Genomic DNA, 16,650 nt, shown 5'->3' with positions numbered 1-16,650 from the left:
ATATTTTTTCATTTGAAATTCAGTATATTCCATGTTTTTTTTATAATTTCAGTCTGTTTGATATTTATTAAAGAAAATGTATGTTCTTTACATTTTCTTTAATTTAATGCATATCTGAAATAATTTTGTGTTATAACTGTCACTGTTTTGGATATATCATTTATGTGATATAACTCACTGTTTTGGATATGTCATTTATGTGATATAACTGTCACTGTTTTGGATATTTCATTTATGTGATATAACTGTCACTGTTTTGGATATGTCATTTATGTGATATAATTGTCACTGTTTTGGATATTTCATTTATGTGATATAACTATCACTGTTTTGGATATTTCATTTGTGTGAGTATTTTGAATTATTTCATAAGATTGGATGATATTGATCCGTATTTTAGAACTATATATTATTTGATGATTTGCTCAAAATAGAGGTTCCTCATTGTCAAGGTTGTTTAGGGGAGCCATATGAGTGTACTGTGCCTTAAGTCAGGTTTTGTATTGTTTAAAGCAAGACCACCACATTCTGATAATCTGTACTATTTCAGATGAAATCAAAAGGTTATAAGTAGACAAGAATTCAAATGAAATAATTCAGTTCAATTGGATCCCTTACTAGACATATGTTAAATTGATAACTTTAAAATAGAGTGACACATTATGGTGAGGGGACATTGCACATGGAAAAGCTCACTTTGGTTTCATTTGGTTTCATTGTTCTATATTGTCTATTCATATGACATAACAAGGTTTAGACATTTGTTATGGTAAGTTTGAAATTGTGATAGAATGTAACAGCAAAATTATCAAAGAATTAACTTCTCCTCATTAACAATTTATGTTAAACTTTTAGTCTGAGAATGCCTTTGAGATGTTTTTATGTTTGCAATTTTTTAATATATTTTATAACTTTCTCATATATTAGGCATCATTTAATATCTGTCTACATTTAGATGCAAATTAGAAGAGCCTTTTGTCTGTTGTAGACTTTTATGAGGACATGCAGGTTGGAGGATTAAAATTGTTAGATTTTGAAGCACAAATTAATTGTCTCTATAATGTTTAAACAATTGTTGTGACGACAATTTTATTTTTGAAAAATTATACTTGTGGTTTATTAAGATAGAAATGTTCTTGTTTTGTAATTATTATAGACACTGTTATGTCTAGAATTGATGTCTTGTAGGGTAGAGTCTTATAGCAATCACCTTTTTTGCCCATCCACATAACTGGATGTCATTTTGAATTGCCTAATACATGTAGATGTGCCATTTAAAAGTGTTAGCATTTGGGTCCAATTTTGACAGAGTTATTTTCCTATTTATATCATTTAAAATCTCATTTACTGCAGGTTTTTTTAAACCAATCTGGCTTAGGAATCATTCAACATATGAAACAATTTAATGTATAGAGTTGTCTGACAGCCCTAGAATGTACCTTTTATGGGATTCATCTTGTCATCTTGATTTTGAGGAGACAAGCAAACAAACAAACAAACTTAAAGACCTAATAATGTTTCCTACCTTAAATATTTTCAGCATGATTTTTTATATTTTCAAATTCATTTGTGTTTGTTTTCTGTAATAATATCATTATATATGTTTTTTATGTTATAGATGTTGTCTGTTATAAAGTGCTTAGAGCTTCTAAAGATTAGGTGCTATACAAAGTCCTCATTATTATTGTAATTATTATTGCTTATCAGTTAACCTGAATTCTTTACATAACATGTTGCTTGTAACTGGCATCTCTTTATGTCCTTGATGTGCCACAGAAGTGTTGCTAGGAAAAGGTGAGTATAAACCAAATTTAATATGCAGCTGTTTATTAATAAGACCTCAGAAAAGTTAAATTTTCATTCTATATCAATATTTTCCAGATGTATGGCCCCTATTTCCCACCATTCTGACTTTTGTTTCATTTTTACCTTGGATTGTTGCATTTCAGCCAAATTCAGCTTGTTATTGGTGAGACATTAAATTAGTGATTTACACTGTTCCATGACTTCAGTCACATAAGTTATGCTTCCAGATTGCCAGTCCATCTGACTTTTATTTCCATGGCATATCTTTGTTGGATTTCACAAATTCTGGCAGGTGTCTTTATGTTGATGAGACTTTGAAAGACTTTAATTTTCAGCATAATTCAACTTCATTTACAGGCTGCCACATGCTTCCCTGAATTCTATACTCTGGTTTCTGAAACGTTTATTTTTAGCAAGATTTGTTGGATTTCAAAAAATTTCATGCAACTTGAGCCCTTGAATGTCTTTGATTTTCTGAGAATTCTGCAGCATTATTTAGAAGAGTTATGGTCTCAGATAGTCCATCTTCCTAGCTTTGGTTTCCACATCATATTATTATTAAGGATTGTTGGATTTCAACCAAATTTGGTATACTCCTTTAAACTGATAAGACATTAAATCAGTTAGATTTCTCCTTAAAATCATTTAGAAGAGTTATTGTCCCTGATTCTCCATCCGTCTAGCTTTCATTTGTACAGCTTAACTTTAACAAAAGATTTTTGGATTTCAGCCAAATTTGGTTTGCAACATTACACTGATGAGACCTTGAAAGAGTCTCCACTATTCCAAGACTTGATACACAGGAATAATTCCCTGTGATGGCCTGCCTATGTGTCATTTTGTAGTATTCCAAGACTTGATACACAGGAATAATTCCCTCTGATGGCCTGCCTATGTGTCATTTTAGTATTCCAAGACTTGATACACAGGAATAATTCCTGCTGATGGCCTGTCTTCATGTCATTTTGTAGTATTCGAAGACTTGATACACAGGAATAATTCCTGCTGATGGCCCGTCTTCATGTCATTTTGTAGTATTCCAAGACTTGATACACATTAATAATTCCTGCTGATGGCCTGTCCTCCTGTGTTTTGGTCTTAGCAGTATATTTTACCAAGATTCCAAATTGCTTATCCTCCTAGCTTTGGTTTGTGCTGCATGGCATTTTTCAGGATGTGTTGGATTTCAGTAAAATTTGTCACATGGCCTTGTATTATTGAAACCTTGTATAAGTTTGATTGTCAAAATCTATGACTTCATTTACAGGAGTTATTCCCATCATTCAAACTTTGGTTTCTGCCGTTTTTTGCATAACTTTACTAAGAATTGTTGGATTAGTATGTGGATTTATATTGTTGGCAGTTTAAATTAAATCAATATCTAGCATCCCACAACATCATTTAAGAGATTTTTAGGCCCAGAGTGTCTTTCCTCTTCACTTTGGTTTCCACAGCATTAGTTTCCAGAGTATTGTTGGATTTCAACCAAATTTGTCATAAATCTTTTTACTGATGAGTCCTTCGATGAATGTAATTTCTTTTATTCCATGTTGTTGTTTGGAGTATGTCTCCTAAATTTGGTTTCCAAAATAATACCTCAACTTTTTGAGTAATGTCTGAGTTGGATGTGAGAAGGTTTGCACTGAGTTCACCTTTGTTTAATTTTGGCATATCTATCACATTGGTATTGTCTGTACATTTGATCATCCAAATTTGAAATTAATGTATTTTACTTTCTAGCCAAATGTAAAGTGAGCTCAACAAAAAATGGAGGCCTGTTGCATCATTTTTTAGGCCTGTTATGTATACCACAGTGTCGGCACATCATTCTATTCCGCACAACATGTCATTTCTGTAAGCAATAAATCATGTTTTTTTTCTTTGAAAATCCAATTTGTTTAATATTTCAATATTCACGTTATTCTGTTTCAACTATTTCATACTGTATTGTCGATGCAGTTTAACTGTTTCCTTTTTAATATCTGCATTAAATAGTTAATACTTAATTAGTGATTAATATTTGATTGACTAAAATGTGATTAGTAAATGATTCTTGGTGCCAAAATAAAAAACAGATGGTTTTTATGTTAGATTCAAGTAATACTCGTCAGTATGTGGGTGTATTTGTATACATTTTACAAATTTTAACTTGTGCCTATACACAATTGTTTCCAGCTCAACCGTCCATAAGGCTGAACAAGCTTATAATATGGCACTGCATTCAGCATGTGGCATGCATTGTTTGTCAACATTTGCTGTTTTAAGCTTCTTAAAAGATCCCAACTTCAACACCATCAAAAAAATTATCTTCAAAAACAGCTCAATAGAATTTTACCAAATTAAATAGCATACTGGCATAAAGGACTTATGTACAAATGATGTCTGTACAACATCAAATATGACCAGCATTACTAATTACAAAAAATAAATACATTTTATAGACTTTTTCCTAACAGATACTCAACAAAATTTGACCGAAAAGCATCCTGACATAGAGGACTTATGTACAAATGATGTCAGTACATCAAACATGATCACCATTACTAATTACATGATGTAGACTGACAACAAGTACGCAGATTACATGGTGGCAAAAGTTATTTATAATTGATACATGACTAATGTTAAGCAATGTTCAACTTCAATATTCATTAAGGGTTGAAAATGCATTCATATTTATTCTTATGGTGCAAATCTGCTTCTACTTGGCCCAGAGATGTAGTCAAATTTTACTTGGTCTGGACAAAATTAGTTGTTTTCCTGAACCCTGCTTTCAGGTTTGCACAAATAAAGTTGATCCATTCTCCACTATGGCCAGTTATTAAAAGCACAAAAATCTTTAAACATTCTCAGAAGTCATGAATTGAAGCAAATTAGACAGCATCCTGGCATGAAGGGTTTGCCAGTTTTGTATAAATTATGCCGTTTCACCATGAAATATTGCTGTTATAACTTAGAGAAATTTTGTAATAACTTCTCAACAACAAAAAAGTCAAGTTTAATCAAATTTGATGGAAAGCATCTTAGCATGAAGGGCTTTAGATCTTTGTACCAGTTAGGCCAGTTTGCTTTAAAACATGGCTGTTGTTGCTTAAAATAGATACATTTTTAATGACTTCATCTAAATAACCACTCAAAAGAATTAAAATATTTTGCACAGTAATCAACATAATTGGAAGAAATTTGTATGGAAAGCATCTTACTAACCCAGATTTCTTGGCCAACTACTTTCACATTTGACTAAGGTAGATGGCAGCCAGGTGAGCTGTCTCAGGTCCACTTGGGTTGCTTGTTAATATTATTCAATGAATCTACTATGAGCTGTCTCAGGTCCACTTGGGTTGCTTGTTAATATTATTCAATGAATCTACTGTCATGGTTTTTTGTGGCTATTTTGATATGCACTTATTTTTAGATCCAATTAATTTTTTTCACAAATAATATGATAATTACAGTTTACAATTATATAGTAGTTATTAATATGAGATGGAGATATAAATGTGCCTAAAAATAGAATATTCAGGTGTTTGAGATACTGTATGTGAAACGTTTGTCAAATATACATTCTCAAAATAGTATCATTTATTTTTGTTAGCATCAAATTTTTTGTTTTTTTATATTTTAAAAATCAACATTTTCTTTGGTTGCTTAAGTTCTTAGTTTTGCCTGTCGAAGTTCACATATTTGTAGATATTTAATTTTGTGGATTAAACCCTCCATATACACCCAGATAAAGAATATGAAAGAACAAAACCACAACGATAAATATTGGCAGTCTCTTCATTGGTTAAAACAATACTACCACCTGTATAAGCACAAATTACACCCTTGGCAAGATCAATCATTTTTATGTTTTATATCAGGAACTGATGCAGCCAACATCACTAAGTTGATTGATTGATAAAGTACATTTATGTGTATGATCTCTTTCATAAATCACTGTCTATAAAATTGCAACATCAAATTCAATTCCCTTCAGAGGATCACGAGTGTTAACAGTTGCTTCAAAGTTGTACAATGCAACTTTGATCCCCATTGGTTTGGATGGTTTGGATAATGCTATAACTTGTGAACTTAACATATGACCAGCTGTTCCTTGTTCAATGCATTTAACAAGCAGCATCAACATCTGATGTGCTCTGGGCCCATCAAAGTTTGAAGATGCTACCTAAATTGAAAAACAATGGAATCACTCCTTTGTTTGAGCCAGCCTTTTGTATGAACCACTCAAGCTGCTAGACTTATAATAATAATAATAATAATAATAATAAAGACTTTATTTAGAGAAGTAAACTCAATTAGTTACAGAACTAATCTACTTTGAGGCCTTCTATCTGTTATGTACAATATATAAAGTATATACAAAATGATGTGAATAGTCTGGCTTGACACTAAATAATTAAGTAACTTTAAAATTCAAAGTATCAAGCCTGGAACACATGTACAGGCATCAGTGAAAACAGAAACATATACAAAACATAAAATATCATCCGGCATTGAAAAATTTAGCTATGAAAATGATGCAAAATTACAGAAAAGCAGGCAGTATTTTTTGCACTAGAACTGTTCAGTTTTCTAAAGATTTCAACCATTTAAGACATTGATTATGAAAATATGAAATGCTAGGAATCTGCTTTCTGTCACTGGGAATTTTGTTCCATACCAGTGGACCAGTATATTGAAAACTTTTTTTAAACTATTCCTTATTTTGCCTTGGTATAATGTAATTTTTTCTTGTTATGGACCTTAAATTTGGAGTGCCATCAGCATCTCTTTGGTGATAGATATTGCTTAGATAGACAGGAATATCTTTTCTGGATACTTTATACATCAATTTGGCCTTTCTAAGAAATATTCTTTCATGCATTGTTAAAATATTTATACTATTCATTGCATCCTGAAAATTGTGTATACATTGATCTAGAATTAAATGGCAAGCCCTCTTTTGGAGTCTTAAAAGTGTTGTTATGTTTGAATTAGAGGTATTACCCCAAAATTACATTACAGTAGTCCAGATATGGCTGAATATAACTTTTATAAAAGATGGCCCATTTCTTAAAACTTCATCAATCAAGCCAAATCATGCTGATTGGTTAATTATGACTCATGAGAAAATGTGTGAAATATCAGACCTAATTACCTGTAGCTTTGAGAATGCTGAACTTGTTTAATTAAACAATTTCATCATTATTTACCTGACAAACGTTTATGTGAACAGGCAGACTTGATTGGCATGATGTTGATTTATTTGTTTTGTCCAACATGAGCTTCAATGCTAGGCAGTAATTAGTGTTTTTTTACTGAGTATTTCATTAGTACTTCAAGCAACAGTTTCTTTTATTTTAGTCATGTTTGTTTATTGGGATTAAGCATGCATGGATAAAAATGTGACATGCTTTCACCAGGATTTAAATTTTCAACAACAGATTCACATAAATGAAGAACTATATATGTGACCATAAACTAGAATTGTTTATATTTATTATTTTTATTTTCATTATTACTAGAGTTTGAATACCTTGTGCTTTTTCTCATTTAACTTTATCAATATTTACATAACAACATACTGATTTAAGGTAACAAGTGGAAATTACATCTACCAGATTTATAAGGATACATGTGCATTGAAACAATATAAAATGCATTATAATTCTTTTTTTAAAGGTTAAAATAAAACAAACATATTTTAAAAGCTAATATTTCATAGCCAGATTACAGAAATGATGTTGATTTATCAAATGACATTGTTAATCTCTAAGAATGAAACACATGAGGAAAATAATTGTCATTTATCAGTTATTGTTCACATGCACCTAATTTGTCAATTTGAAAATTAATGATACTACAGTAGGTTGAAAAGAAATTTATTTCATACCACAAGTTTTGTAATTGATGAAGAAACACAGCTTTTACAATGTTTATTGATGTAAAAAAAAAGCAGTACAGGACTGACCCTATAATTTTCTAGGGGATGGCAGAGGGCCTGTGAATTTTTTGGAGAAAAAAATGTATAGCCCCTAACTAGTGCTAAAATGTTCTGGCTCTAATTTATAGGGGAAAAAAGAAATTGTATATCCAGTCTATTAAAGGAAAAACTTATCATTAGAGAAAGGAATAAATAATATTCTGGTTCAAAAGAAAATCCCAGACTCCCCACCCCTAGTTTAATGGTTGTTTTCTACAAAATAAAATAATAGAATAAAATAGAGACAAAAAGTCATACATATATTGTTATAAAGGATATCCAATATATCAATTTAAACAAAAATTATACAATTTTATATAGTGCATTGGCATTAAGGCCATTAGGAAACAAAATATCTAACTTATGAATCCAGTAAGTTTCTTTTGTGAGTCTTTTCGTGTCACCATGCACAATATCTATTGGCTTGAAAGAAAAATCAAGTAGAGAGTGATTATTGGTGTTAAAGTGCGTTGAAATATTAGAGGAAAACTGAGGATCTCTAATTTTTTTATATGAAAGCAATGAATATTCATTCTCTTAGAAATTTGTTGAAGTGTTTGTCCCACATATTGCATGCTACATTTTGTACAGGTTATCAAATAAATCACATCACTTGATATGCAGTTAGTGTTATCATGTAGAAAAAATGCCTCTTTTGTATTAGCGCTACTGAAAGAAGTACTTTCTCTTATGTGTGCAGATTGAGAGCACCAGTTTCTTTGACATATAGATGATGAAAATTGACATTTTTATATTCTTCCTGTTTAGTTCTAATTAGAAAATCTTGCTAATTCTTGGGTCTTATATAAGCAAGAATTGGTTTATTTTTGTAAAGTGATTTTACGCTGCTTTTTTTGTGGATAAATTTAGGAGACTCTAATATGTATTAATTATACGACCTATATTAGGTAATGAAGGATTATATTGTATTGGGAAAGGAATTATATTTTTCTCTATTTTACATTCTGCTGTGTTTAAAGCCTCCTGTAGAGTATGATTATGGGCTTTGTTCAGCGCAGAATCAATTATATGTGTAGGATAATTTCTATTTTGGAAATATGTCATTTATGCAATGAATTTGTAATTGACAATCATCTGAATGTGTCTGTATCTTTTGGCCTGGCTGTATGGTATACTGTTTTTACATGACAGGGGATAACATGAAGAATATTCCGCATATTGGTGGATATTAGTTTCCTTGATATGAATGTTTGTAGAGATAGTGTTATCAACATTTTTTATTACATTTACATCTAAAAATGAAATATGCATACTAGTTGCAGTGTTAATAAGTTTAATTGTTAGGTGAAAATGATTTAGGTGATCAATAAACTTTTTCAGTTCATCAGTTGAATGGTTCCAAAACATAAGTATGTCATCTAAAAATCTAAACCAAACAGCTGGATTAAACTTTTCATTTTGAAGAAAATCTTTTTCCAATTTACCCATGAAAAGGGAAGCATATGAATGAGCCATAGGACTACCCATTGCCGTACCCATTATTTGGATGTAATTCTTATTATTAAATTGAAAATAGTTATTTTCCAAGATAAGTTTTATTATTTTACAAATATCTTCACTATATAGTGTGCTATTATTAGGATTGTTATCAAGAAAATATTTACATGCTTCAATACCATGTGCATGCGGAATGTTGGTATATAGTGATGTTACATCTAATGATACCAGTATTGAGTTATCAGATAGCTGTGGAATTGACTTCAACTTTTTAATGAAATCAGTAGTATCTTTAATAAATGAAGGAAGTAAATTCATTAAAGGTTGTAAAACACTATCTATAAATTTGGATAGGTTTTAAGTATATGAATTTCAACCTGATACAATGGGTCATCCTGGATAATTTAAAGGTAAATTATGGTCAGGATTTTTATGAGTTTTGGGTAACATGTAGTATGTTAAGAGTGAAAGTATCAAATTCCTCATGTACAGAATTATTATTTTTTACCGAGAATTCTATGAATTGTATATTTTCTTGAATCTATTTGCCCAATGGTTTACAAAAAAGAGACAATCTAATAAAATGGTACTTCCCAGAACAGCGATGTCAGCATTATTGTTTCCCCATGACAGGTTCACTTATGGTACCAAACTTATTTTTATGAAGAAATTAATGTACATGATGCAGTTAAAATATTCATGCTACCGATTCTACTCTTAAAACTCAAATTTCTCTTTACGTAAGTTAAAGTTTGAAGCATAAGTTTGTATATTTTTACCTTCAAAGGATAACTTGCAGAAATTGGACAGTAATTGTTGCTAACTTACTCAGGAAATAGTCAATCAGCTATCAACATAATTGATATTGACAACAACTATTTATTTAATGGCCTGAATCCTACATTTCACCTTTAGCTGTATGTAACATAACACTGGAAACAACCTGGCCAAGGTGAGGGAAAATCTCAAAAAGGATGGTTATTCAATGTTCCTCTAAAACAATTCTCAGGGCAAATTCATTTTTGCTTTCCTGGCAGAAGATACTGAAGTTTATATTTTTTAGGCGACTTAGTTGCCCACTTCGCCTATTAGCATGACCCCTATATGATTTCTAATGTTCTGAAGTTCTCCAACTTGTTTAATTTTTGTCTAACTGTACATTGTCAAAATTCTTTTAAAGTTGAATATTTTAAAAAATATTTTTGCATTGTACAATCAGTATCTCTACCATTTGTAAAATACTTTAATTTTTCATGAATGTAGTTGGGTATAATAATAAATGCACATTTAGTACTTTTCATAGGCCGTCTAACACATTTATCATGTTTTAATTTCTTCTTTTTTACCAAACACTTGTTAAAATTTACTTGAGGAATGGGGATGACATTGTCTCGTTCCATATTCCATAGTAAGTGTTATATGCACATATTTCCATTACAGCTTATTTAACCTGTGTGGTAAACATTGCTTTATATTGTGCTTTTTAACAAATCTCTTTACCCTTTTCTATGGACTCAACAACTCTTGATTGCATATCCCCATCTACACATCTTTTTGTTTTTGTTGCTGTGTATCATTGAATTTGATTTTCAGATATAACCTAAAGAAAAATGTTACCTAGTCAAATGGGCTTAAGCGTGAAACCATATCCTTCAGAGTTCATCTGCTTCACCTACCTGTCTTGTCTACTGATTCATATTTTATTTACCCTTACATGTCTGCAAATGCTACATACATTTGTGCATTCTTGCATCAATATATATTTTGAAAGTATTCTCATTAATGATTGGAATTGTCTCCCTTGGATATGGGTTGTAATTGTATCCTAAAGCACTTGTTTAATCCAGGGATTCCTTAATATACTCATCAAATCCAGGGATTCCTTAATTGTATCCTAAAGTACTTGTCTAATCCAGGATTCATTAATTGTATCCTAAAGTTCTTATCTACTCCAGGGATTCCTTTTTAAAACTTGCCTTAGTGAAGCCTTAAAAACAAACTACATTACAGGCTAGGTTGTGTTTTAATAGAATCTGTTACATATGAGGCTTTGTCTTAGGGTAATTATAAAGAAACAGGGTGTCTTGTATGTAAAAACACATTATTCATCTATATTTCACTTTCATTAGCAAATTTTAAAAATGTCAAGTGAAATAAATTAAACTGCATTGATGAAACTTCAATATCTGGCCTTAGTTCCCAGTATGAAAATGGTATAGATTTTTTGTTCATTTTGTAGGGAAAGTATTTGAAATAGTATTTCTTTGATATTGACATGGGTTTTCTATAATGTAGGACCAAGGAATTTATGGCATGGCCCTTTGTCCATAATCTTTCAAATGTTTATATTTTTAGCTGCTTCTCAAAACTCGTATGAACAGTTTCAACCAAACTTGGCAGAGAGCATACTGGTTTAAGGACCATTCAGATTACTACAAATGATTCTAATCGACCATTAAATACTCCCACCTTCAATTACTAATGAATAGAATTGATCAAAGGACAGAAGACCTTTCAGCTGTACAAATGATTGCAATTCATTATCAAACGTATCACCATTACTAAACATATCCTAAACTTAACCCATCTATTTTCCTTGAACAGTTTTGCTTTTTTCCAAATTTTCTTAATTGCTTAATAGTTTCAACCAAACGCAGCACAGAGCAGCCTGATATAAGGTCCTCTCATACGATGATTCCAATCTGTCATCATATCTCCACCATTACTAAAAATAAAACAACCTTTAAACATCTAAAAACTATTGAACAGAATTTAATTAATTTAACAAAAAGAATCTTGACATGAAGACCTTGCAAGTAAATGATGATGATAAACCATGGCTGCCATTACTAAACAAAACACTTAACTGACTTCTTTTCCAGAACGCTGGATTGAATTTGACCAGAAGATATATTAAGTACAGTGGCATAAAAACCTTTCATTTTTATACAAATAATGCCCACCTGCTATCAAAAATGACCCAAGTTACTAAAAAGCAGAAAAAAATCCCTTAAAATGGCTTCTCAAAACCTGCTCAACACAATTCGACCAAATTTAACAGAAAGCATCCTGGTGTAGACGGCCTTTAGATTTATAAAAATTATGCCAATCTGCCATTAAATATGACCAAAAATGCTAAGAATAAAAAACTTTTAAACAACTTCTTTAAAAATAAAGACCTAAAAGAATTTGGTCACATTTGTTAGAAATCATCCTGGCATAGTGTTCATCAGATGAAGAATATGTGACCAGTTATGGAGGCGATTACTAAAAACTTTTCACAAAAGCCACAGAACATAATTTGAATCCATTTGACAGACAGCATTTTGGCTTAAAGGGTTATCAAATTTGTACACATGATGCTAATTCACCATCAAACATGGCCACCATTATTAAATAGAAAAAAGCACTTAAACAATTCTATCCCAAAATTAGCCTGAATTTCCTCTGACCCTTGCCACTCCATTTTTGATATTTGAACATTGATGATCAACATAAATGTTAAAATATCAAAAATGGTGTGGTAAGAGTCAGAGGAAACTCAGACTATCCCCAAAAGTGCTGAAGCAAATGGGATCAAACTTTACAGTAAGTATTTAGGTATAAAGGGCTTTCAGTTTGCTACAATAATCTGACATCAAATATTGGTGCAGTTGCTCAAAATAGACAAACCAATAATAACCTTCCAAATAAGCACTTCACAGAATATGGTCGCATTTTAAAGAAAGTGTTCAGGATTGAATGATTTTCAGATTTATTCAAATAATACTGTTTCAGTATCAAATATGGCTGCCATTACAAAAAGAACAAATACTTAAACTTAAATTTGCTGAGCAGAATTTTCAAAACTCGGGCATAGTGTCATTTTAAAGTGTCAAATTTTGAATAGTATTGAACCTTAAAGTTGAATGCATTGAGCATTAAAATTGTGACACATTTAAGCCAGAAAAGTCTTTGTGAATGCCACTTCGACCTTTCTTCACTTCTCCCCCCATTGTTACATGGTTAGGCTCAAATAAACAGTAACACAGAAAGAGCGAAAACAAGCTTTTTAAAATTTAACAAATAACTTATTTCCCTGTAAAAATGAAAAGATTAGAAGAACTTAACGGTTTTAAGAATCAAATCCAAAAAATAATCTGAGAATAGTCCACAAAATAAATTGCAAAAGTCCTAGTAATAAATGTTCTAATAATTACAAGTTCAAATCCTGATGGAAAATCCAAGATGACGTATGCTGTTGTCAGTACTGTGCTTATCTACAGTTCCTTGTAGAAATACAAATAATGACACTCCGATGTTGGAAATCTAAATTAAATTTGTAAGCAATGTCTTTCCAAAATTTCTGTGAGCACTCCTCAACATATTTCCAGACAAAAAAAAATGAATCCTTTTGAAATCCAACTAATCTAAAGAAAATTATAATTCAAAATCTATCTACAATAAAATCACTTGACATTAGTGTAAAAAGCCCAAAATTGAGGAATCTCTCTTAACGCATCTCTTTTAAAACTAACAAATGCGCAGTAATGGAAAAACGGGAATTGCAAAATCGAAAAGGAGTTTAGGTCACATACAACAAAAATGACCCTGACGAAAACAAATCATTTTAAAATAAAATAGAACTTGTTTATGAAGGTTGCCTCAAATTCTGAAACAAGGTCAGAATTTAGATCAACACCTGGTGTTTATAAAAGAATGATTCAGGTCAATTGATTTTCTGGAAACATATCATCTCCAGTGAATAAATTTACATTATAATAGCACAGAATAGAATAAAAAAATTAAAACTGACAAACAATTAAATTAAAATAAATATGAATTAAATCAGATATATGTAACACCATGTCAGTGTTAAACTTGAAAGGCCAATATCTTCAACTCATCCAGATTTAACCAAGGCATTGCTACACTGTCCTGAGAAAGTAAACATTTGAGCTACCAACCATAACCGCTTGATAGGAACCCATGTCAAATTATCATTTTCAAATGGAAATTGATATGCAACGTAGTTCAGAGATTCTAGGCTGTCCAAAATCTGAAAGAAGCAATGATTATCTATGGAAAGATATAGGAACTGCTGCATATGATTGTTAAGGGTAAATTAAGGTGTACACTTTGAAAATAATGTGAATTTAAAGTGAGTACATGTATCAGAATTATTTAGTCTGAAAATCCTGAGAGAGGAGATGTTTGGATTCTGAGGAAACCTGATAGGAAAAGTGCTTTCCTCATTAAACAAGAAAAGGGGACCAGGTTGCTGTCTTGTAAGAAAGACAGGGTTAGTGCTAGGACGCACAATTTCTGAAAGAAAACAGCATTAAGGTACGCAATTTTAATTTTTCACTTAATTATCTGTTTTTATTGTTCATTTTATGCCAATGTGTTTGCTATGAATTTGAGCCATATTATGTTTATTCAATTTCATGGAAATCTGTTGATGTTAGAGTTGTTGCGTAATTTATTTCTTTAATTTTACAGTTACTAGTTCACTGATAGACTAGACAGATTGCGCGCTATCCAAATTTTCATATGTGTAGAATTTCATAATGTTATATGAAATAATTTCCTTTGTTTGTTAGGATGATGCTTACTATTGTGAGTTAACGATGATCACATATTTATAGCTGATTTTGTAATGTTTAAATAATCTTGTAGGTTATGGATTGTTGTGAGCTAGAATTTTGTGGATTTTATGCAATAGTAATCGAGCATATGGTAGAGTAGGTAAAGAGATATGGCAATGTTAGATACACCACTCACATGTTAATTTATGTTCGGTCACTGTGAAGCGAGAGTGATAATCTATCGAATTAGGTCAAAATTTATGCACGGTTTGGATAGTTAGTTATGTTTTGAGTAACATAAGTGATGAAATTTTATGTACATATAGAAAGTGATACGTATAGAGATTTAGGAGTACTTGAAGGAAACAGCTTTCTGGGAAAGACAGGATAGTCGGAAGTCCGGAAATAGAGGACGTATTCAGAATAAAAGACTAAGAAGCCCAGAAGAAATGAAGCGTTCAGAATAGGAAGACTAGAGAATAGGAAGTCATGATACATGGGTCACGAGAGGTTAGTGGTGCAATAAGTCAAGGTCATTGAACTCTTTTCACCAGTAATTATTATGATGAAATAAATCCATATTAGACATTGTTATTAAATTCTGTTGTCATAACTTAAATTTAATTGGAGTTGCCGCTATTTCTTGTTTTTTTTTGTTGTTGTTGTTTAAACTGAGATATTTTCCTTGTCTATGTGGGCTCATATTGCATTATTTCTTCCCAATATCCACTATCCACTCTCACCAGGCTTTACAATCGAGGGAGGTTATTCCCTAGATGATGCCAGCCAAATCCAATTAACCACCCCTCTTACCAATTGGGCGACGTTACAGTCATGAACTAAGGTTGTTTCTGTAGTGTACAAATGTTGATGTGCGATCTCTGAAGATATAAATAATAGACAATCCTTGGAAAAGTTGTTTTCATCACATCTGCAATTAGCAACATTGGTAGAAATTTCAACATAAATCATCATACCGACTTTGACTATTGGGCCACCTACTCTTGTATTTGTCTTAAAGTTTAGGCAGATGTCAGGTGAGCATTCTTATTAATAAAATAAACTTTAAACTTTTTAATGCTAAATCGTCCAAAGACTCCGGTTTAAAAAAAAAATATATACAAGTTATTATCAGTAATTATTTTGTACTATATTTATTGTAATATTTTGAGCAGGATTCGTATAAGCGCCTTTGGTCGCTTCTATCGCATTATCATGGAAGCGCCTTTGGACGCCTCTGCTCGATTCGCATGGAAGCGAGTTTTGACACGTTCACACCGTACTCATGGAAACGCGTTTGGACGCCCGATGGAAACATCAGCCATTTTTAGCTGATTGTCGTAGCACCACGTTCGAGAATAATCCACTATTGGATATTACATTCATTGATATGAATAACCCTACGTCAGATCACATGGTCCTTGTTTAAGCTATAGTTGTAGTCGGCTATTTAACGTGACTGGGTCGGATTGTACGGAGATTTTATAATTTATCAAATTCAGGTGATTTAGTGATATAGACACAGACAAAGAACTGAAAAATTTCGAGTATGAGAAATGGCAGCTATTGTTGAGCAGACAACTTCACTGGTTTCATAGTGAATGAGTTCTCTCAAGATTTTTAAAGCACAAAAATTCTTCCATGAAAAATAGTTATTCAACTATAACGATCAGATTTTACTCTCAAATCTTTCTATGCATAATAGATGTCTACCAAAAATGTACAAGGGTTAAATTTGATGTTTAACGTAACATGTACTACATTGCAACAACAGTTAACAGGCAGGCCATTGTGTATGGAGAGCAGCGGGGTGGTGGAGACTGTACTTTTTCGAGGAACCCCCGGATGAAAAAA

The 16,650-nt window shown here is 31.6% G+C and overlaps 1 long non-coding RNA gene across 1 annotated transcript; it reads left to right on the top strand.

Moving 5' to 3' along the window:
- Positions 1-1,626: 1,626 nt before the first annotated feature.
- LOC149806883 (uncharacterized) lies at positions 1,627-15,415 on the top strand. Its single transcript, XR_016421224.1, has 2 exons — positions 1,627-5,080; positions 5,137-15,415. It is a non-coding gene; the product is annotated as an uncharacterized LOC149806883 (long non-coding RNA).
- The last annotated feature ends 1,235 nt before the right edge of the window (positions 15,416-16,650 follow it).

This window comes from Sinohyriopsis cumingii, chromosome 1, assembly GCF_028554795.1.
Source record: "Sinohyriopsis cumingii isolate HCF-2022 chromosome 1, ASM2855479v2, whole genome shotgun sequence".
Taxonomy (NCBI): Eukaryota; Metazoa; Mollusca; class Bivalvia; order Unionida; family Unionidae; genus Sinohyriopsis; species Sinohyriopsis cumingii.
Note: the sequence above shows the minus strand (reverse complement) of the source record. Positions and strands in the feature narration are given on the sequence as shown.